At 49.0% G+C, this 23,031-nt stretch overlaps 1 long non-coding RNA gene across 7 annotated transcripts in view; it reads right to left on the bottom strand.

Annotated features, from left to right (window-relative positions):
• The window catches only part of LOC139049549 (uncharacterized), a 115,008-nt gene that overhangs the window by 25,140 nt on the left and 66,837 nt on the right, over positions 1 to 23,031 (bottom strand). For all 7 annotated transcript variants that reach the window (XR_011508385.1, XR_011508386.1, XR_011508388.1 and 4 more), the window contains 2 exons: positions 15,436 to 15,646; positions 4,290 to 4,500 (listed from right to left, as the gene is read on the bottom strand). This is a non-coding gene — a long non-coding RNA (uncharacterized lncRNA). The remainder of the gene's footprint in view (positions 1 to 4,289; positions 4,501 to 15,435; positions 15,647 to 23,031) is intronic.

The raw sequence follows: 23,031 nt of genomic DNA, 5'->3' as shown, positions 1-23,031 counted from the left end.
GGCACCGAGGCCTACGCTGCTTGCGTCGGTGTTCATTTCCGTCTCGGCGTCTTCGTCGAAGTGTTAAAGCACCGGTGGTGACTGCAGCCGTCGTTGCAGCTCCTAAAAGGCGTCGTCTTGCAAAACTGAAAACAGCAAGGACATCTCCATCGGGTGCTCCTTTTAGTTTTTCGGATAAGAGCTGACGGACCGGCCCCCGGCTTTGCCTGTGTATGGTCGGTGCTACGGCGACAGGTAGCGGCCTGGGGACGGTGAACGGAATCGTCGTCGAGGGCTCCACTGAGTTGCGGCGTGGTAGTGGGCCATATCGTGAGGGCGTTCACCTTGCTGAGGCAGTGAAGCGTAGACGGCGGACCCTCCTAGTCCCCATTTTACGGTATGGACACAAGCCATAAACATGACCCGCTTCTTCGCAGTGATAGCAGAACGGATGGTGGTCGCGGGTGCCCCAACGTCGGTCTTCCTTGGGATGCTGCGCCGAGCCACTGTCGAGCTTTCTGGCAGCGGCGGCGGTGGAAGACGGAACTGCGGTGCTGCAGGACCCTGGCGTGGGCGCGAAGGGGTACCATGGCGGCGGGTGACGGTGGATTATGTCATAACATTTGGCTGGAGTTGCGGCTATTGCGGCTGCAACTGACAAACACCAAGTGATCATTGTAGTTCCTCCTGGACTCCCTCAGTGACCGAGGCCATGTGTAGTTGCAACGAAGGCAAGATCTTGGGCAGTTCTTCACGCACAATGGTCCTTATGGTCTCTTGGATGTCACCGGAGCCCATTGCTGGTTGGCGCCCTGCGGCGTCGTGAGCACTTGGCGTTCATATTATCTAGCGTTCATTTACCATGTTTTCTCAGTCGCTCCGCACCAAGACGCGGACTTTTTTTTTCTTTCCGTGAAGATCACGATGGTCTCATTGAGCAGCTGCACTCGGCTTTCTAGTTGAGTTTGCGTTCGCTGTTTGCCTATGACGCTTGTGAATGTCTGCAGGAAGCCGCTGCACAACAGGTGCCACTTTGTTAAGATGGTTTCTCGATTCTGGAGGCACGTCCTGGCGGCGTCTTACAATGCGAAGAAGACATGGTGCAGCTTGTCGTTGCTCTTTTAATTAGTAAATTTCATACCTCTCCAGCCATCTTTCCGGGTCCACATATGTTTATCCGTGGAACGTCGGCGTTTCCCTGGGCTGCTGCAGCATGATTGGTGCTGGCGACACTGGGCTGCCCTTGTAGCATCTGTCATGGCCATGCACTTCCTCGTCTTTTCAAGCAGAAATCCGTACTGCGGTAGCAGTCCTTGCTGCCTTCGGCCATCTCTCTGCTACTTGGTAACGTTGGTGTTGTCCTCGGTTGTCGGGCTTCGATCGCGGCTTCGCGGTGGGATTCGTTACATGAATGAATGGGCACCTCCACGAGATGGCGAAACACTGCAGCAAAACTGTCATCAGTTTGACTAAATTGTTATTGGGCGAACCGGTACCCAAAAAAGCAAGTTACACTTAAAGCATAACGATGGCTGCAAACATAGCCGGTTATCGTCGAAAAACTGATCTGCCGGTGAAGGGCTATGTGCCGTGTGAGGTAACAGAATACTAACCTACTCGGAGGTTTCGAACAATGGCGCATAACAACGCCTCAAGCAAACACGTCTCACTGTGTGTTCTGTGTACTACGACGACAAACAGCAGTGGCACACGCAAGGTAAAAGTGATCATGAACTCACCACTTTTGCATTGTACTAAACGCTGAAGAAATTAAACATTCGCCGTGAATATCACCGCTAGTTATCGTCAGTCAAAGCAAATAACACAGAACGCTTGGCTTACGTCGAGTTGCACAGTGCGCTGGATCCACACAATTTTTTGTCTCAGTTTTTCTCACCAGCGCTTGCACAGACTCGTATCAGGTTAAGAGTGATGTTCTGAACTCGAACAAAATTTAGGCTGCATGCCGATTCCATTGGAAGTTTCGCCAAGTCCTTTGCGCCCTTGTTTTGAATGCCTTGAGCTATGGGCATATCTATAGGAGCATAGTGCAACTGGCTTAGCACTGCCGCTGGAAAGTATTTTTTCTGCCTACGAGGTACGGTAGCTTCCGTTATTACTTACACCACATATGCAGGATAGGGGAACTGGCATGGAAGCTTTGATGCATAGCGCCTACTATACAGCCATTGAAAAGCGATGACTCGGGAGACTCAACTGTGTGAATGGCTAATGACGCCTTGTCTTCACAAAGACAGACTTTACTTGGAGAAAGAACGTCAGCTATTGTTCCGTATAAACCTTGAAGATGTTTTCGCGTGCACCATTATTCCAGTAACACACTTGCCGCACAAACATGTCGAATAGCTTTGAAGACTAAGCACAGCGTCGATTTTTTGTGCAAGCCTATTCGTTGCGTATAACGGAAACAGCGCACAAAATGCTCACAATGAGAGAGAGAGAAAAAAAACAGCACTTCAGGATTGTCGTATAACGACATAAGAGCAGGGCAGTGTGGATCACTCTTGTCGCCGTTATAGCGCTGGTTACTACGCTCGTACCTTATGCCTGGTTGAACGTTTATGTGCTTCTTCAGGCGCAATATGTACACTGTGTGCGTATGCAGGCGTACAAGGTGCCCCTCTGTAGGATATACGAGAATTCTAGGAACAAGCTATAAGAAGCGACGATAATCGACGCCAGCGACGTGGAGAGCTGCATGTGTATTACCATAAAGGTGAGGTTTTATGACAGGGATATCGAAAACCAGCCTCAAGAAGAGTGAGTTCCGAAACCATGTGCTGCATTGAATTAGGGCAGTTTATCTTGTACACCATGCTTCTAGCGCGTGGTAACCAACCACAGGCGATCATGCACAAGCCTGAGATCCCTAAGACAGAGTCGGCTATGACAAAGTAGAGCTTCGGGAGATGTTAAGAGGAAGCTTTAGCTCTTGTCCAACTCCGATGCGGCCTATTCAAACGCAAAAACGTTTTTCTGAGATAACCCCTGCCCCGATTTTAATGAAATTTGTAGCATTGAAAGAAAAAGGTAAACTCTAGTGACTGTTGGAAGCAGAATTTCGATTTAGGGCATGAATTTTGTTAAAAAAATTTTCAAATATGCGACAAAAAAAAAGAGGCACGAAGTTTACAATCTGATATCTCTGTATAAAGAACAGATATCACAGTTCTCTAAACGTCATCCATTAGATAATGAAAGCGGACAAATTCGATTTGTCATATTACATCTACCGTGAATTCGTTAGGTTGTTTACAGGGGTTCTGCAAAATCTGTATTTCGATATTACTAAATTTTTCGGGATTCATGCGTAACATATCAATTTTGTCCGCTTTAGATGTGCTATTAGATGCAATTCACAGAATTGTATTATAATTTTGGTTGTTGAGTTACATAGTTGTAAACTTCGTAGTTTCGTTTATTGATTTTTTTTTAAATTTTGCCAATTTTTGATAAACAATTGACGAATCAAATAAAACATTCGAAGCCAACAGTCACTAGATTTTAAGTTTTTCTTTAAATGCAACAAACCTCGTCAAATTTGGCGCAGTGGTTCCGGAGAAAAACGAATTCTCTTTTTAGATGTATTTACATAGGAGCACCCGAGCTAAAGCATGCTCTTAAGCCCGAAACCTATTTGAGTTTGTTTGTCCCTCGGTAAGTGCCTGCGCAAACGCGCTCTTAATTCTGTAAACGTGTTCGTATACACATAACTTACGCATCGGTTCTTCACAAGCCAGTTTCGTTCTACATGTGGTGGCCCCTTGTACAAATCCACAGCCCAAGAGGCCTACTGGTGTATTTCACGCAAAATTATTACGGCGTTTTACGTGCCAAAACCACGATCTGATTATGACGCACACAGTAGTGGGGGAATCCGGAAATTTGGACCACCTGGGAGTTTTTAACGTGCACCCAAGTCTGAGTAGACGAGTGCTTTGGCATTTCGCCCCCATCTAATAAACGCAAGCCCTCGCCATGACAGATCGCTATGTGCGCTGATATCCAAGGCCCGTGCAATTATCGAGAATCAGTTTCCGCTCTGATGCGCTTCGATAACTCGGGTGGAAGCGCTGTTCGGGCTTTCGTTTTGCTGGGTTACGAGGAAATCAATTCACGGCTGCGTCATTAAAAATCCCGGGCGGTAGTAGTTTTGGGAACTCCGGCTGCGTGTGCGTTGCGTCTCATATCAATGCTGTAGTTATGTCTACCTGCGTAGTATTTTAACTGAAACTGCAAATTTCAAAATTTGAGGCACGTTTTCTAGAAAAAAATAGAAATTAGCATACCTGTGTTTTGATAGGTTCAGCAAGTCCACGTCTTACGACTAATGCAGGGTTGTCGATGCGGAACGTCGCTATTGGCGCAATAGTTCGGCTGTAGGGGTCGGGCTGTGATCCTCTCTGGCCATGTCTTGGGGAAATCGATGGCTACCGGCTTGAAGTATAATCTGCCGTCTGCTGCTGGGTGAAGAACTTGTGACGAAGACTGTAGCAGCGCCTGCGCAACGTAAAAAAAGCCGTTCCAATTGAATATAAATAAAAAAAATTACGTTCAACCATCGCATGATCTGATTCGCTTACTGTCAAATGTTTTCCACACGAAAAATTAAGAATGTGCAATTTAGCCATGGATGAAACTGTACATGAGGCGTTCCCAATGAAATGGCACTTACAGATTGACGGCATATTGACACGTGTAATTGTTCGTCTTTTTCCGGTGACTGTTTTTCAGCCGCTACCAAGCGTTGAACGTTATCGCTCGGAGGAGGACGCGCCTCCACATATCGGAAGTTTCTCGAATGGTATCGGTGGTTCTATTCAATGTCTGTTGTCATGGCACGTTCTGTGACCAGATTGTACGCGCGACCCAAATTCTGCAGTGCGTTATACAAGGAACGCAGGCACCAGCGATTATGCTGGCATGCTTAGCACATCCATCAGATTTCGACGACCGCCGACTGTGCTCACCGCTATCGTTGTACTTTGAGTGTCACTTCCTGCTGTGGGGTCAGATCCGTCCAATAAAGGGTTAGTTTCCAGATTCACAGTTTTCGCTCCGATGTTGTTCACGCTTACCAGAACGTCGCACCTGATAGAGGCCCTTTGCGTTCATGCACAGGGTGGTCCATTATGAAAGGCAACTCGCAAGCGCGTGGCCTGTGCTCTGGAGAGGCTGCTTAGAGTGCCATCAACAGGGAACAAACGGAAGTACGTACGCTTGTAGCACCATCTACTGGCGGCCAGAATAAGCAGACACGGCTGATAGGCAAGCGGCTGTGGACTGCCTTCCACGCCAGGTGGATGCGCAACAGGCGGGGCCTGCAACGCAGCGTCTGCTGCTAGCAAACCGCAGCTGGTACGCTAGCACCTTGGAAACATGAAAGGATTAACATATGCCCGCTTAGTAATATTCACTCCCAGCGTATTTTAGTGCCTAAGCATTCTTTGGCGAGTACCGTACCAAGATGGGTCCACCACGCGAAACTTGTAATGCCTTGTATCTGGCAAAAAATGCGTGGTGTGCGACGTTACGACATATAATCGTTATAAAGCTTATAATAGTGTAAATGTAGATGATTGGTAGCTTTATCAGCGATGAGGAATAATTGAAAAAAGATTGATTAGAGAGTATAAGCATACAGATACATAGGGTCCACAGAAAATGCATGGGGAAGGCCATAGTAGGGCTGGGCAAACTGTAGGCCAACAAATTTGGGAGTGGGCCAATTTAAATTGCAGGGTGGACTAACTTGAATTTCGGAGGTGGGCCAACATGAAATATGAGGGTGGGCCAAATTGAAATTCGGGGTGGGCAAACTTGAAATTTGGGTGTAGGCCAACATAAATTTGGAGGTGGGCCAATTTAGGTTCCTCGTTGGGCCACCTGCTTACAATTTTGGGGTGGGCCAACGTGAAATTTTTAGAAATCTGGAGGTGGGACAAAGTGACATTCGAGCGTGGGACAACTCAAATTTGGTAGAAGGTCAAGCTGATATTTGGGGGTGGGCCAATTTAAATTTGGGGGTAGGCTTATGAACGCTTTGACAGTTCCAGTAGAGTTTCTACGTACTTTTTTGCAATACGGAGCCCTGGCTACATCCCCTCATAGCATAAATAAACGTCATCCGATTCAAAGCGGTTTCGGAGAGAAGTGCACTCAAGTGAAACGTGTTGTGCTTAACATCGTTTTTTTGCACAGCGACGTACGAGTTAGGCCCTACAGTGTTGAGGATTTCTGCGACGCCGTAGCCAACGCTGGTGGGCTTCCAGACGTGGTGACGTTGGGGGCGTATCAAATCAACCATGTTTGGGTGGTGACTCTCAACAGCACCGAAGCAACTAAGAAGCTGGTCGCTTTCGAGGAAGTGGAAGTAAAAGGACGCCGATGCATTATCTTCGATCTAGATTACCAACAGGTGAAACTAAGGCTACACTGGATGTTGCACGGCGTGGCAGACGACGACATTTGGACAGCTCTCGCTGCTTACGGCAACGTATCCGAACTGACCCGGGAGCGCTGGCGCGTCTCAGGCATCAATGAGAAGGGGTCCAGAACAAGGACCGTGCTCGTGAAGCTGAAACCTGGTTTGTAGGTCGATGATCTACCTCACTAGCTACGCGTTGCAGGAGAGTTGGCCCTTGTGGTGGTGCCTGGGCGGCCTATGCAGTGCCTACGCTGCCGTGGTACGGGCCACGTTTGACGTGAATGCAAGGTGCCAGGGTGCTCAAAATGCAGACGCTATTATCACGTTGACAGCGATTGTGTCCGCACAGATGCTGTGGCTACGGAGCCGGCTTCCCAAGACAAGTTGACGCAGCTGCTTATGGACGTCGACGAGGCGGAAGAGGCAGCGAAAGGAGCCGAGGAAGTGGGCAAGCCAGCAGGAATGACCGACCCGTTGGGGCTTGCCAGTGGTGACACAACCACGTCAAGCAACGGAGAGACGCACCCCGATGAGAAGAAATTGCCTGCATCTCGGGCGAAGGCGTCGGAAAATGGGAAGAGGGTTCCGGCACCCAAGGTCGTCGAACCAGCGAACAGCCCGCCGCACGCGGACCGGAGCGGCGGCCGCGCTGTCAGCGTCTCAGCGCCAGTGAAGCGCCCATATGTCCACACCGGCAACGAAGGGGGTAAGGTGGCAGCCTCCAGCGTCGAGGACCCGCCTGCAAAAACAACTCAAGCCAGGCGGGCAGTCTCCGGCAGTGACCTAACGTTTCGTTTGAGAGGCGAACCGGCGATACCGCACCTACGCTGCAAGGTTCGAGCCTGCATAGGGCGGCTCCGGCATCAACGATGGCGTCTAGCCACGCGCTAGACGCGGAGGGTAAGCACCATGCTCTCAGCATTTTCACTTCCTTGCTAAAATGGCTCCTGCATCTCCGTTGAAGGTGGCTACACTTAATGTCAGGGGCTTGGCAGGAAAGAAAAAAGTAAAGTCAGGTGTATCGGCTTTTAACGGAGCACGACATTGATATATTGGCCGTGCAGGAAACAAAAGTGGACGGGGATGAAGAGACCGCGAGCATGGTGCGACGTTTCACGTCTAGATTCTATGCTATTGTAAGCCATGCCATCGGCACATCTGCTGCTTGTGTCCTTTTTATTAAGAAGTTGCCGGCTCTGGTCGTTCATGCTGATTTCTCGTTCATGTCAGGTGGGTGGTTGTTGTCGATTTCACAATCAGCGATACAGAATGGCGTGTTTTATGTCTGTACGCACCAAACGTTGTGGATGAAAGGGCCGATTTTTTTTCGAAGCGTTGAGCAGCGTCTCAGTTTCGATAGAGCTGATTACCATGGGCGACTTCAACTGTGTCCTCAGTGCTTGCGATGGGTTCAGGGACGCAAGTACTGAGGTACTGTCGCTAATCATAGACAAACGGAACCTTGAGGATGTGGCGGAGTGTATACAAGGCGCGGGTGTGTTGAAGTACACAAATTTCCAGCGTCCAAGTCATTCCCGTCTGGACCGCATTTATGTAACGCTGGACGTGATTCCGAAATGCAACATTTATCAAGTAGTGCCGGAGTCTTTCTCAGACCACTGTTTAGTATATTGCGGGATTGGGGAACAAAAACGTCGCAGTGCTTTTAGCTGGGAACTGTGGAAGATAACACGCTGATTAAAGACGATGCTTTCAACAGTGTGGTAATTGAAGAAATTGGCAAAATATGGCAACAGTGGGAGCTTTGTAAGGAACAACTTAAAATAAAAGCAATAGAGCGGTCTTGTTCCATGGTGTACGAGGAGAAACTAAATGAACGTAACCTAAGGTCTATGCTTGCAAAACTGCTCGAGAAAGAATGCGAAGGGCCTGGTAAATGGATCGATGACATTAGGAAAACGAAACAAAAAGTTGAAGTGATAGAAGAGGAGCGTTATCGCGGTGCGCTGGTCAGGGCGAGAGCGGAACATGTAGCTGCTGGGGAGACGCCGTCTAAACGAGCGCTCGGAATTGGAAGAGACCACGCTCGTCGAAATCACATAGACAACATAGAATGAAGAGGTGTCTTATCGGATGATAACGAACAAATTAAGCGTGCATTTTTTTCAGTACTATCAGGTGTTGTTAGCTTTACATGTTGCCGACACGAACACGTTTAAGGAAAAGTTTCTTGGGGCACTGCCGCGACTCAACGATGAGCAGATGAATATGTTGGAGCTGCCAATAAACGAATCAGTGGTAGAAAAGGCAATAGACAATTTAAACCCTGGTAAATCGCCAGGACCGGACGGGTTAAGCGCGGCGTTTTACAAAGCTTTTAAGCCTGGAATCGCGCCAATATTGGCGGTCGTGTTTAATGAAGCTTACGAAATTAACGAATTGCCTCCGTCTTATGCAAGATCACACACTGTCTTAATCCCCAAAACTGACGAAGCAGAGAAGTTACGACAAGTAACAGCGCACAGACCAATAGCCCTCAGAAATGTGGATTACAAAATTTATCTGAAAGCTATAGCGCGAAGAATACAGTCAGTAATCCAGGAAATCGTTGGACCGCATCAAACGTGCGGGATCAAGGGACGATCTACTACGACTAATATTCACACAGCAAGATGCGTGCTGGAGTGCTGTGATATTAGAAATAGCCGTGTGGCCATCTTGCAACTAGACCTTGAAAAAGCTTTCGACTGTGTCGCGCATGAAATATTGCTTTGCATACTAGACCACGTTATTGTTGGTTCTGTTATTCGCGAGGGTGTCGCCCTGGTAACGGAACTGCACGACGAGATTGATCGTTAACCAGAGTATGGGGGCCCCCATTAGTGTGCAGCGGTCGGCACGCCAGGTTGTCCCCTTAGCCCTCTTGTTTTGCATCTTCATAGAGGCGATGCGCTTAAACATCGTGAAAAAAGAGGCAATTCCTGGCTTTCGGTTGCAAGCAGCGGAAGTCAAGCTGTTGGCATATGCGGGTGATGTGGCAGTTTTTTCAACCAGTAGGGAAGGTGTAACTGAGGCTATTAAATGTGTAGAGAACTTCTGCCAAGTCACAGGCAGCAGAGTGAACTTAGCCAAATCACTAGGGCTCTGGCACGGAGAATGGCAATCGACGCCCGACCGCTTTGCAAGCGTGTCCTGGGTTACGACCCCAATGAGGTACTTGGGAATACCTCTAGAATGCTATCGTGATAGCGCGTCATATTGGACAGCGCAGAGGCGTGATACACGTGGAAAGGCGCAAAGGTGGAAAGGAACGAACTTATCGATTTTCGCTTGAGCCACCATGTGCAATCTGTTCTTTAGTAGTATGCTGTGGTATGTAATGCAGGTGTTACAATGTGCAAGGCTCAATGTACAGAAGCTGCATCGAATTTTCGCCATTTTCGTGTGGGCTGCGCAATGGGAAAGGTGCAGCCGAAGGAATTTGTTCAGAGGAGTCAAGAATGGTGCATTGGGCCTGGGACGCCTTTATTTTGTGGCAGATTGTTAACAGGTTTCTTTTCCGTCGCCACGTCAGCGATCCTTTGTTGAGCACCGCATGTCAAGTAAGGCTCGGGCGCGCGTTGCCAGACTTTATTGTTTCAACGAAAACACTCACGGGAGGCAATTTTGGATATTTTAGAGAAGTTATCGCAAGTGTACGATTGTTTGCAACGAGGTTTTCAAATGAGTATTTATCTACTGTCAAAAAATTTTACAAGGATTTGTGTGACGTTGTGCCGGAGCCCATGTACAGAGCCTTGTACAGTGGAGGCCCTGGCAGGGACGTGCTAAAGAGAGTAAAGAAGATGCAAGTTGCGCCAGGGGTCAAATCCTTTTTCTGTTAAGTTACGCACTTGAACGTTGCCAGTAAAAATGTTTTTGCAGAAAAAGGGCTTATTTCTTCCATGGGGAGCTCACTCCTTATCTGCAAACAACCAGAAACGATAGATCACGTTTTTAACGCGACAGCGTTAAGGAGCTCGTGTCGCAGAAAAGCCGGTGTTGTCGGCGTCGGCGTCGTCGGCGTTGACCGTGAGCGATAAATCCCAGCAGGCACTTCATGAATAAAAAAAAACTTGCAACATGGGCTGGGTGGGAATCGAACCAGGGTCTCCGGAGTGTGAGACGGAGACTCTACCACTCAGCCACGAGTTCGATGCTTCAAAGCGGTACAAAAGCGTCTCTAGTGAATGCGGTGTTGGCTTCGAAACGAGCTCTAAGGCTCAGGCGTGCGTCGCTTGCTCAGGCGCACATTTCGTTGCCGCGCCGAACGCGGCGCTGCTCGACGCTCACCGCGTCCGATGCGGGACGCGTAGTCGCTGCGCCGTAGCCCACTGTCTTACACCCCTTGGCGGGTCGACGGCAACGCTGTCGCGTTCCACTCTTGAAGGCGAAGCTTAAGCGTCCTCCAATTTTTTCTTCATTGTTGGGGAGGAGTATTTTTTTGGGACGTACTACAAAGAACGTCAAAGAAACAGTTTCGCCTCGACCCTCATGGAATACGGTATCTACCCATTACTAACGAGGATGGTTTTCCATCTGATTTAATTATGTTAATTGGCCTCCACAGTATTTGGCGTTCTCGAATGGCAGGATACCACTGCGATCTCGACGCACGACCTACGCGAATTTATTTCCGTGAAACTGTGCATAGGTTTGTTGAGATTTTGAAGGCCGGTGGCGATACTCCCGAGTGCCTGTCAAGGGTTGAACCATTGATGGCTCTAAATGATTTTTATTGTGGCAAAGCCAGCCCCCTACCAGGCTGATTATGTCAATACGACGTGGCCATTGTATTCTTTATATATTGTTTTGTGTATTGCTATTGCTGTTCTTTCTTTGTCAAAGTCAGGCAATAAAGAAAAAACTCATGGCTGAGTGGTAGCGTCTCCGTCTCACACTCCAGAGACTCTGGTTCGATTCCCACCCAGCCTGTTTTGCAAGTTGTTTTTATTTATGAATTGCCTTCCGTAATTTTTCACTCATGGTAAACACCACCGACGCCGACAACACCGGCTTTTTTGCGACAGGAGCTCCTTCACGCTGTCGCGTTAATACACGATGAAAAACCCTAAGGGCAACGTCGGTATATCCTTGTAAGTGCTTCACAAAGCACTGACTTCATAACTCTGCATTTGCTCGTTGCTGCTGGGTGGTCTTGTCTGCAATTATTGTTCCTAGAAAGGCGTCGTTGTCGAGTTCGCGTTGCAGTGGCGTGCCAATAGGTGTGCGCTACAGGCAGTCACTGTCAAAATGCTTCCTCCCGGACTTACTCATCACGGCGATGTGAAATTTCTAGAGTCTGAGACTCCATCGCGCTAGTGGACCTGATGGATCCTTTAAGCTTGCCAGTCAACGCAAGCGAGCTGTTCGCTTACCACTTTTAAGCGCCTGCCGTATATGGAAGGCCTAAATTTCTCTGTAACCCAAATGTTCGCAAGACACTCTTTCTCCGTCGTGGAATAATTCGCATGCGCTTTTGACACTGACCGGCTAGCGTAAGCTATTATGCTTTCAAATCCATCCTTTCTATAAACTAGCACGGCACCAAGGCCTATGCTACTTGCGTCGGTGTTAATTTCCGTCTCGGCGTCTTCGTCGAGTGTGAAGGCACTGGTGGTGACTGCAGCTGTCGTTTGAGCTCTTAAAAGGCGTCATCTTGCAAAACTGAAAACAGCAAGCGCATCTCCATCGGCAGCTTCCTTTTAGTTTTCCGGATAAGAGCTGACGGACCGGCCCCCGGCTTGGCCTGTGTATGGCGGGTGCTACGGCGACAGGTAGTGGCCTGAGGACGGCGAACGGCATTGCCGTCAAGGGCTCCACTGAGATGCGGCGAGCTAGTGGGCGATATCGTGAGGGCGTTCACCTTGCTGAGGGAGTGGAGCGTAGACGGCGGACCCTCGTAGTCCCATTTCACGGTATGGGCACCAGCGATAAACGTGACCGGCTTCTCCGCAGTGATAGCAGAGCGGACGGTGGTCGGGGGCATCCGAAACGTCGGCTTTCCTTGGGATGCTGCGCTGGGCCACTGTCGGGCTTTCTGGCAGCGGCGGCGGTGGAAGACGGAATTGTGGTGCTGCAGGACCCTGGGGTGGGTGCGGAGGGCCGTGGCGTGGGCGCGAAGGGGTACAATGGCGGCGGGTGACGGTGCCTTATGTCATAGCGCCTGGCTGGAGTAGCGGGAATTGCGGCTGCATCTGAAGAACTCCACGTGATCGCTTCAGTTCCTCCAGGACCCCCTCAGTGACCCAGGCCATCTGTAGTTGCGGCGAAGGCAAGATCTGGCGCAGTTCTTCACGCACAATGGTCCTGATGGTCCCTTGGAGGTCATCAGAGCCCAGTTCTCGGATGGCGCCCTGCGGCCTCGTGAGCACTTGGCGTTCATATTATCTAGCGCGCATGTACCAAGTTTTCTCAGTCGTCGTTGCCTCTCTCAAGAACTCAGCTATGGCCTTCGGCGGGTTGCGGATCATTTCGGCGAAAATTTATTGCTTGACGCCCCGCACCAAGAAGAGGAGCTTCTTTTTCTCCTGCGACATTTCCGGAACATCCTGGCAAAATGGACGGGTCATCTCTTTCCTGAATATCGCGATGGACTCATTGAGCAGCTGGGCTCGGCTTTCTAGTCGAGTTTTGGTTCGCTCTTTGTCCATGACGCTTGTGGATGTCTGCAGGAAGCCACTGCGCAGCAAGTGCCACTTTGTTAAGATGGTTTCTCGATTCTGGAGGCATGTTATGGCAGCGCCTTACAATGCGAAAAAGACATGGCGCAGCTTGTCGTTACTCTTTTAATTGGTAAATTTCATACCTGTGCAGCCGATTTTCCGGGTCTTCATATGTTTATCAGCAGAACATCGGCGTTCCCGTGGGCTGTTGCAGCACGATGCGTGCTGGTGACACTCGGGCTGCACTTGTAGCTGCTGTCATGGCCGTACACTTCCTTGTCTTTTCAAGTAGAAATCCGTACTGCGGTAGCTGTCCTTGCTGACTTCAGCTGTCTCTCTGTTACTTGGTAACGTTGGCGTTGTCCGCGGGTGAGTCGCGGCTTCGCGGTGGCGTTCGTTACATGAATGCACGGGCACCTCCTCCAGATGATGAAACACGGCTGGTAAACTTTTAATAGTTTGACTATATTTTTATTGCACGAACCTGAGCTCACGAACGCAAGTTACATTCGAAGCATAACGACAGCTGCAAACACAGCCGGTTGTCGTCGAAAATTGAAGCTGAATGTGCCGGTGAAGCCGGTGATGCGCAATGTGCCATGTGAGGCAATGACAGTACTGTCATTGTCCTCTCTCTCTCTCTCTCAGACAGAGAGAGAGAAACAGAGGAAGAAACAACAGTGCCTCAGGATTGTCGTATGTGGACGCACCAGCAGAGCAGTGTGGACCACCGTTGTCGCCGTTATAGCGCCGGCTACTATGAAGGTTTTTTGTGCCTTGTTGACCGTTTTAATGCTTTTTCAGGCACAAAATGTACACCATGTGCATATGCAGGTGTACATAGTGTCCCTCTGTAGGATATACCAGATATCTAGGAACACGCTTTCTGAAGCGACGACAGTCCACGCCAGCGACACGGGAGAGTTGCCTGTGTATTACCATAAAGGTGAGGATTTACGACCGCCATATCGAAAACCAGCCTCAAAAAGAGTGAGTGCCGAAACCATATGTTGCATTGAATTAGGTCAGTTTATCTTGATGATGATGTGTGGTGTTTTATAGCGCAAGGGTCAGGTATGGCCAAAGAGCGCCATGACAAAGGTAATCTTAACGGTGCATTGTGAATGATGCAGGCAATGAATTAGACAATCAATTTCTCATGGTATATGTGACGTGGCTGTAAAAAGGCCTAAAATCGGTCGCTGTGGATGGCGTAAAATATATAGTTGCTAAAATAATGACTCTAAGTAGTGCTGTGGGCTGTGGTAATGGGGTTTCGTTAAAAGCATGATTCAATAAAACATAGCATTGACACTTTAGCTTCAAGAAAGCCTTTGAGTACAGGGCTGTTATACGTGAGCTAAAAATGTCCTGGCCAAATGATTTCGAGAGTGTCTCTTTCAGCGAAAAACGCTAAGACTAGTTTCGGTTTAAAACGCGGTACATTGCTGAGAAAGAATTTCGGGTGAAGAGGAATATTTTAGCGATATGCAGAAATGAAATACTTTTTCCTCTGTGTTTCTATTGCAGGGCATGTGCAGGACTGTGAGATTTTGGGCAGTGAAGCTTGCAGAGCATGGTTTTAGCGCGTGGTAACGAACCACAGACGATAACACACAAGCCGGAGTTCTCTACGACGGAGTTCGCTGTGATAGAAAGTAGAGCATTGGGAGATGTTAAGCCCGAAACATACTTGACTGTTGTTCCTCGGTAAGTGCCTGCGGAAACGCGCTCTTAATGCTGTAAACTTGTTCGTACACGCATAACTTACGCATCGGTTCTTCACAAGCCAGTTTCGTGCTACACGTGCTTGCCGCGTGTACAAGTACACATCCCAAAAGACCTACTGGTGTATTTCACGCAACGATATTATGGTGTTTTACGTGCCAAAACCACGATCTGATTATGAGGCACGAAGTAGTGGGGGACTCCGGAAATTCGGACCACTTGGGATTTTTTAACGTGCACCCAAGTCTGCATAGACGAGTGTTTTCACATTTCGCCGCCATATATTAAACGCAAGCCATCGGCATGACAGATCGCTTTGTGCGCTGATATCCAAGACCCGTGCAAGTATCGAGGATCAGTTTCCGATCTGATACGCTTCGATGACTCGGGCGGAAGCGCTGTTCGGGCTTTCGTTATGCTGGGCTTATCAGGAAATTATTTCACGGCTGCATTACTGAAAAACCCGGGCGGTAGTAGTTTTGGTAACTCCGGCTGTGTGTGCATTGCGTCTCATATGAATGTTATAGTTATGTCTGACCGCGTAGTATTTTAGCTGAAACTGCAAATTTCAAAATTTGAGGCACCTGTTCTAGAAATAGAAAGAAAGTGGCATACCTGCATTTTGACAACTTCAGCAAGTCCACATCTTACGACTGATGCAGGGTTGTCAATGCAGAACGTCGCTATCGGTGAAATAGTTAGGCTGTAGGGGTCGGGCTGGGATCCTCTCTGGCCACTTCTTGGGGAAGTCGATGGCTACCGGCTTGAAGTAGGCTCGGCCGCCTGCTGCTGGGTGAAGAGTTTGCGACGAAGACTGTAGCAGCGCCTGCGCGACGTAAAAAAGCCCTTCCGTTCGAATATAAATGAAAAAAAAGTAAACGTTCAACCATCGCATGATCTCATTCACTTACTGTCAAATGTTTTCCACACGAAAAAAAATAAGAATGTGCAATTTAGCCATGGATGAAACTGTACGTGTGGCGTTTCGAAAGAAATGGCACTTACAGATTGACGGCATGTCGACACATGCACTTGTTCGTCTTTTTCCGGTGACCGCTATTGAGCCGCTACCAAACGTTGAACGTTATCGCACGGCGGAGGACGCGCCTCGAAGTTTCTCGAATGGTATCAGCGGCTCTATTCGTTGTCTGTTGTCATGGCACATTCTGTGACCTGATTGTACGCGCGACCAGAATTATGCAGTGCGTTATGCAAGTTACACAGGCCCCAGCGATTATGCTGGCACGCTTAGCACGCTGATGTGATTTCGACGATCGCCTACTGTGCTCACCGCTATCTTTGTACTTTGAATGTCACTTTCTGTTGTGGGGTCAGGTTCGCCCAATAAAGAGAGTTTCATGATTCACAGTTTTCGCTCCTTATTTCATCGTCACTAGAACGTGGCATCTGGTAGAGGCGCTTTGCGTTCATGTACCGGACGCCCTCGCAAAGCCGCGGCACTGGCCAGAATATCTAAGAGAACAGCATCTTCGCCCCACATCATCGAGCCAGCTGCAGGCTACAATATCTGTCCCCTGAGCAAGAACTTGTTCCTTAGATGAGCGATAAGTGCCACGACAAAAGCCACAATGGCAACTTCAGTGGCACTTACACCGAAACGTGTTGCAGTAGTCCAGTGAACCACCAACCTCCCGCGGATCTTCATTCGTTACACGGAAAGCTGGCTGGAAGCTTACGAAAAGGTAAGCGCGTTCAACAACTCCAACTATGACGACAAGCTGCGTGATGTATAGTTCTCCGAAATTAAGCGGCGTAGACCCCCTCCTTCCTCTCCCCCCGCCCACGCCGCCATTCCTGAATCATGTTCCTAAAGCGACGCAAGACCAGTCTTGAGACTTGACAGCTATTCGGCGGTCAACACTGGAATAATTAATAATACTTGGGATTTTACGTGCCAAAACCACTTTCTGATTATGAGGCACGCCGCAGTGGAGGACTCCGGAAATTTTGACCACCTGGGGTTCTTTAACGTGCACCTAAATCTAAGCACACGGGTGTTTTCGCATTTCGCCCCCATCGAAATGCGGCCACCATGGCCGGGATTCGATCCCGCGACCTCGTGCTCAGCAGCCCAACACCATAGCCACTGAGCAACCACGGCGGGTAAGTCAACACTGGAATGCTGTTGCAATATTATGGCCGAGGTGTCGAAACGATCGCTTACTGGGTCTAGGAAAAGGCCACTGAACTGATGGCGTGAAACAGCTCGATATTCTCCCAGCTAAGAGATGGCGGAATATTTTCGCCTTTCTCTTTATTTCGAAGCTTGTTTCGAAATCTCAACGTGCTGCCGCTAGAAAGGCCGGACTGGTATCTTTTCGACGATCTACGTTTCACAGCCATCCCCCCAAAATTAGAAATTGTAAGCAAACCGTGCAATAACCGTTCAATCTATACGAAATAATAATGTCGCCCGTTATCTCGGGTAGGTTTTATCCTTAATTGTAGAGGACTTTTCGTGCAAAATAGGCAACGGAAGAAAAGAGTCGGAAGAAATTGAAAAATTAAGCTATCTATGCAGAGAGAGAGCTGAGGAAACAGCCAAACTGGAATGAAAAGCTAACGAGCCGTTGTTTGTGAAAATATTTATCCACGAAAATCTTTATTTAACAAGGAAGTAGAGGAAATGGCGCCGTATGTGAAGAATGGTTCTATGTGTTTTGAATGAAACTTCTAAAGTTATCATTCGAACCGCCTGACGCAGCCACTTCTCAGCTGTGCTTTTGTGGATGTTTTTATAACCTTTTGCGGTGTCACAGTGCGCCTAGACCCGCAGCGTGCAGCGCTCTACGCGTTTGTACGGAACTGGTGGCCAGGCTTCAGTAAGCAACTTCCCAAATAACGATACGAGTCGGTTTTGGCACCTAATTTGGTAGAAAAGTAAACGAGTGGTAGAAAAGAACTGTGATTGTTCCACAAATATATCGTTCTCGATAATTTTTCCAGAGCTAATTAGAAAAACAGTACTAGAAATCGTCATTTTGCGCTTTCTCTTGTTTACATGTTCTTGGCTGTTTCGTTGCTGCGTTTCTTTCCTGCGCGAGCCAATTTGATGTGGTTCCTGGTTTGTCATGTAAAGGATAGGTGTATATCACCGGCGTACTTGTGAAATACACCTTATTTCATTTCTCTTTAGCGGGTGTACGCGCCTTTATAGTGAACGGTGGGAATTATTAACCTTTCTGCTAGTAAAGGTACACCGCTCCTCATTGGCATAGAAAGGTTACTTTGGGGATGCGCCCCCCTCCCCCTCGAAAAAAATCCTGGGTACGTGCCTCCTCGAAGCGAAGAATACGCAAAAAGGAGACCTGACGTCGCGACGTATAAGACACTCTCCGCGATGTAAGGCTAAGAACTACCGACCTTGATGTTCTGGTTGATGATCACAGCGTCACTATCTTAGTCTGTACAGGAGCCGACTGCTGTGTCGGCGCTGGCCCCTTCCTTGTCCGACAGGTTGAGGAAACTCATGAGTGCCAAGGAAGGCCATCAAATCTCGGCAGCTGGAGGACACCTAATAACGCTGACCGGAATCTGCATGGCAAGAGTTACTTTTGATGACCGGACTTACTCTGCGACCGTCGTTGTCTTGGAACAATGCTCATGGGTCGTAATCCACGGCATATATTTCCTGAGTCAACGTGGTGAAGTCATCGACTTAAAATCGATGAAGCCATGCGATACCGCCGTTGCGTTCTCACCGTAATCGCGCCCTAAGTGTACTTGAAGACCGGAGTCAGTATCGCACGTCGCGCCTACATCATGATTTTCGTCGCCACAAAAGCAGCCGGAGGCATCAAAGCCATTGTCGAGAGCGACGAACAGCTGCTGGTTGATTCTCAAATCGGCGTTGCAAAAGGTATCGCACAGTTAGTCCAAGGAAAAGCACAAGTATTGAGGACGAACTTCAGCCACGAACATAAACACCTGAACAATGCATGAATGTGGCATACCCGGAAGAAGTCGCAGCAGTCAGCGATGCACTTGTTCGCGTTTGGATTTTGCCGAAAATACAACGACGGCGCGTGGCCTTGAACCACTCTTTGATATTGATCCATCGTCTCCCTGTCATAAGCAAGAACAGCTCAATGGTATCTTCTTGCTATATGAGGACTGCTTTTCGTCGTCATGAAGGATCCGAGAAACAGCAGTTGCTAAGCATCGCATAATAACCGAAATATGCGCTCCACCACTCCGCCAGTGCCTTTACCCTGTTTTGACGCACAAACATGAATATATATAAAACAACAAATTCACGAAAAGCTGCACGACGACATCATCCAGCTGTCGAAAAGCTCGTGGGCATCTCTTGTATTCTTGGCGAAGAAGAAGGATCGAATTCTGCATTTCTGCGTCGATTAGCATAGCCTGAACAAAATCACGAATGAGGTATACGCCCTTCCTGTGAGAGATGGTTGGAAAAATGACTAATGGATGCGAAACTTTCGTTACTGAGAGGAACGAGGTAGTTTGCATTTTGAGTGACTTTTAATAAAAGAACGAGCGAGGCGAAGCGAAGAGAAACACTAGGAAAACATGCAACCACTGCACACTTGTATAATAGAGCTAAACTCCCAGAGAATAAACTAGTAAGGTCTCAAAGAATTATAAAGTACCACGCTGCGATAAATAATGTTTGTGAATGTTCACCTTGTGGACGTCGATATATTGCCGGGGGCTCGATATATTCCGCTTCACGATGACGCCAGGGATTAGCGTGATATGGCCGTACGGGTCATGGGAGGCCTCGGAATGGACAGCAGGGTAGGCCTGGTACAGTCTTGTCCCACACAACCAACGGAAAGCCCAGGGCTGGAATTAGTATCAGTCCAAGTGCACGGTACCGTGGCCGGCTGAGGAATCGCCAGGTAAATGGAGTAACCAGGAAGCAGCTGGGCTTCGGGACGGGAACCCGACGAGCTCTGGCTGCCTGGCACTGCTCGCTTCTGATGATGATGATGAAGCCTCAATTCTGTGCTGTTCCTCGAGCTTCTCTCGGCACTTCTTTTTCCTTTTTCTCATTCTTCGCGTGTTAAATCGCTATCGGTCAAATTTGTTCGTTCGTCATTTGCGGCTTCTTCTTTTTCTTTACCTTCCATTCGCACACGGAAGGATCATTGACTCTTCGTCGTCTTCGTCGTGCTCGATTCGTTTCGGACGAGCACCGCACAGCACCACGGACACGGCCTACCCCATCTGAATACCTCGCACAAAATAACCCCTTCTCCCCGCTTCTTTGTGAAAGATAAAAAACTATTCTAAACGGGCTTGAGACCGGAAACACAAATATTTCCGCACAACACAATCCATGAACGAATTCCCTTAATGTACACGGAGGCACAAATTTTTTCACGCGGGCAAAAAATCAGTCCACAGCAGTCATTGAACAAGAACAGTCTTATATTTTCTGTCACAAGCTTAGCGCCTGTGGTTACAACCAACTGTGATTTTGCCTGGTCTTCCCCCCCTCTCCCCCCAAATTCTGAGATAGCGTTGACAGAAGGGCGTCAAGTACATAACATTGACTAGTTCAGGCCGTGAGCGGCGGCGCTGTGATTTCAGAATAGCGTCTAGCACGATTTCATGTCCTGTGAGGGAATACGTCATGCGATCTTGTAGGGTCCGAAATAGTGTCGCATAAGCTTCTCGATAAGTATTCGTCGGCGTATTGGAGTCGAAACCCAAACACGGTCGCAGGACTGGCACTCGACGTAACGTCGTCGAAGATTGTAGTGTTGTCTTTCGGCCGTCCTCCGCTGGTTCTTGACCGGCCGGCGGGTGAGCTGTCGGGCTTCATCGACGCGGTGAAGGGAGGCGCTGACTTTCAGATACACTTCGTCGGTGACGTGCGGCAGCATGGCGTCGAGAGTCGTGGCCGAGTTCCTGCCGCAAGCCAGCTTACGGTGCGATCTGCGCTGTTTCTTGCACAGCCATGTTGTGAGCGAAGGTTATGAACGGGAGGACGGCATTCCTCGTATTGTGTTCGATGAAGATATACATCGCTAACATGTCGGTGAGCGTTTTGTTCCTTGTTCACACGTTCTCTAGGCCGTTCGTCTGCGCTTTGTAGACTGTGGTCCTGCTGTGGCTTGTCTGGCTGTATTGCAGAATGGCTTGGGTGAGCTCCGCTGTGAAGGCCGTTCTTCTGTCGGTGATGAGGGCTTCTGAGGCGCCATGTCACAGCAGGATGTTCTCGATGAAAAATTTCGCTTCTTCCGCTGCTCTACTTTTGGGCAGTGCTTTTGTTTTGGCGTAGCGCGTAAGGTAGTCTGTGGCCACGAAGATCCACTTGTTTACAGATATTAATGTCGGAAATGGTCCCAGCAAATTCACCACAACCTGCTGAAAGTGTCGGCAAGGACGCTCGATCGGCTGTAGTAAACGTGATGGCCTTGTCGGTGGTGTTTTTCGTCACTGGCTATCACGGCCTGTCTTGAGGTAGCGGGCGAAGTCAGTGGTCACAAGTTGCTAATAGTACTTGTATTCTTGCGAGCGTACCGGAAAACCCAGGGTGCCCGGCTGTCTGATCGTCGTTGAAGACTTCTGGCCATAGTGATACTGGCACAACGACAAGGTAGTTTTCACGGAGCGGGGAGAAGTTCTTTTTACGAGGACGTCGTTGCGCAAGGAAAACGAAGACAAAACGAACCAAAGAACTTGGTGTCTCGGAGGGAGAAACGATCTACGCGAGCCAAACGTCGTGATCGGCACGGACAGCCAGACCGCGATGCGCCATGAAGGTGGACACGATCACGGGGCTGACGCCTCGATGCGATCGTACACTATCTCTCTTGAGAGCACCATGCAGACGCATGACTCCTCGCCAGCAGCGCGGCACACATCGCAGGGGACCTTTCCCACCAGACGCGTTACGGCGCAGCGATCACACATCAGAGGGGTCCCGAATTGGACGCTGCACCTAGGAATCGCGCTGTGAGCGGAAAGAGGAGCCGCGTCGCCTAAACACGAGGGTTCGAGTGACGCACGCTGGAAGTTTGAAGGGGAGAGAGCGAGAAAATTTATTAAACGCAACGGTATTGGGGCATTCGCGCACCGGTCCCCGCACGGCCCCAATGCGCTCAAACGACACGAAGGCGAGATGGATGGATGTTATGAGCGTATCCTTTGGAACGGGATGGTAGGTTGCGCCACCAAGCTCTTGCGATGATACTGCCTAATGTCCTACCTAGGTTGAACAATAAAAATGGCTGTGGCTTAGGTAAGGTTAAGCCCAGGATGCGAAGCATACTAGCCTTTATTTTAGTTGTTGAACCACTGTTTAGCCTGGTGAACTGCTGTTGCTTGGCTATATTTGGTTCGGCTAGACGAAGAAACAACTCATGCATTACTGCTTCGCCTTCAAGAGTGGAACGCGACAGCGTCCCCGTCGACCCGCCAAGGGGTGTAAGACAATGGGCTACGGCACAGCGACTACGCGCCCCTAAAGCCCCTCAATCTCCCAAAGTAGCGCCATTCACTTCTCTCCTCCTCCGCTCGGCGCGGCCTCGACGGTGGCGCCGCCGGCAGTGGGCCTGCCATAGCAGACGACGGCTAACACGCTACGGGAGGAAATCCGCGGAAAAGTTCGTTCGAGTCCTGCGGAGCAGTTTTTTCAATCTAGATCGTGCTTTGTCAGTCGGTAACTGGCCTTAAGAATGTCGTGTCGGATTTGCGGAAGAAATAGAGAAAAGCACCATTATTCAAGGCGTATTTAAGGCGTAAAGCGCGCGCACGTTGAAAGTTCGTGTTGCTGAAACACGACACAAGCACGCGGTGTGCTCAGACACGCGAGTAATTACCAGAGTTTCAGGTTTTGACAGCGCGAAAGTATGTGCACGTGGTTTCGTAGGTAAATTTACGTACCTGCAGGATGCTTTTGTTCGGCCGGCGCGTGAGAGATTCCGACTGTCTGCGGTCAGCAATGCCTGGCAGCAGGGCCGTTTCTGTTCCGCGCCTTTTACAGATGTACGTAGCTCATGCACAGGTTGTGGTGGCCATGAGCAACGTTTTCACACATAGGCGGTATAGATAATTTTAACAACTTACCAGCATATGAAATCGTTATTTATTTATTACAGTGCAAATGGTTAGAATTTGATAGAAAAGAAAGAAGGAACTTGATGGGACAACTGGAAAGAGGTTCAGAAAATAATTATCCCCCTCCCTCATTGGCACCAGCAACACTTTTGT

Source organism: Dermacentor albipictus, chromosome 9 (genome assembly GCF_038994185.2).
Source record: "Dermacentor albipictus isolate Rhodes 1998 colony chromosome 9, USDA_Dalb.pri_finalv2, whole genome shotgun sequence".
Taxonomy (NCBI): domain Eukaryota; kingdom Metazoa; phylum Arthropoda; class Arachnida; order Ixodida; family Ixodidae; genus Dermacentor; species Dermacentor albipictus.
This window is presented reverse-complemented; position numbering and strand designations above follow the sequence as displayed.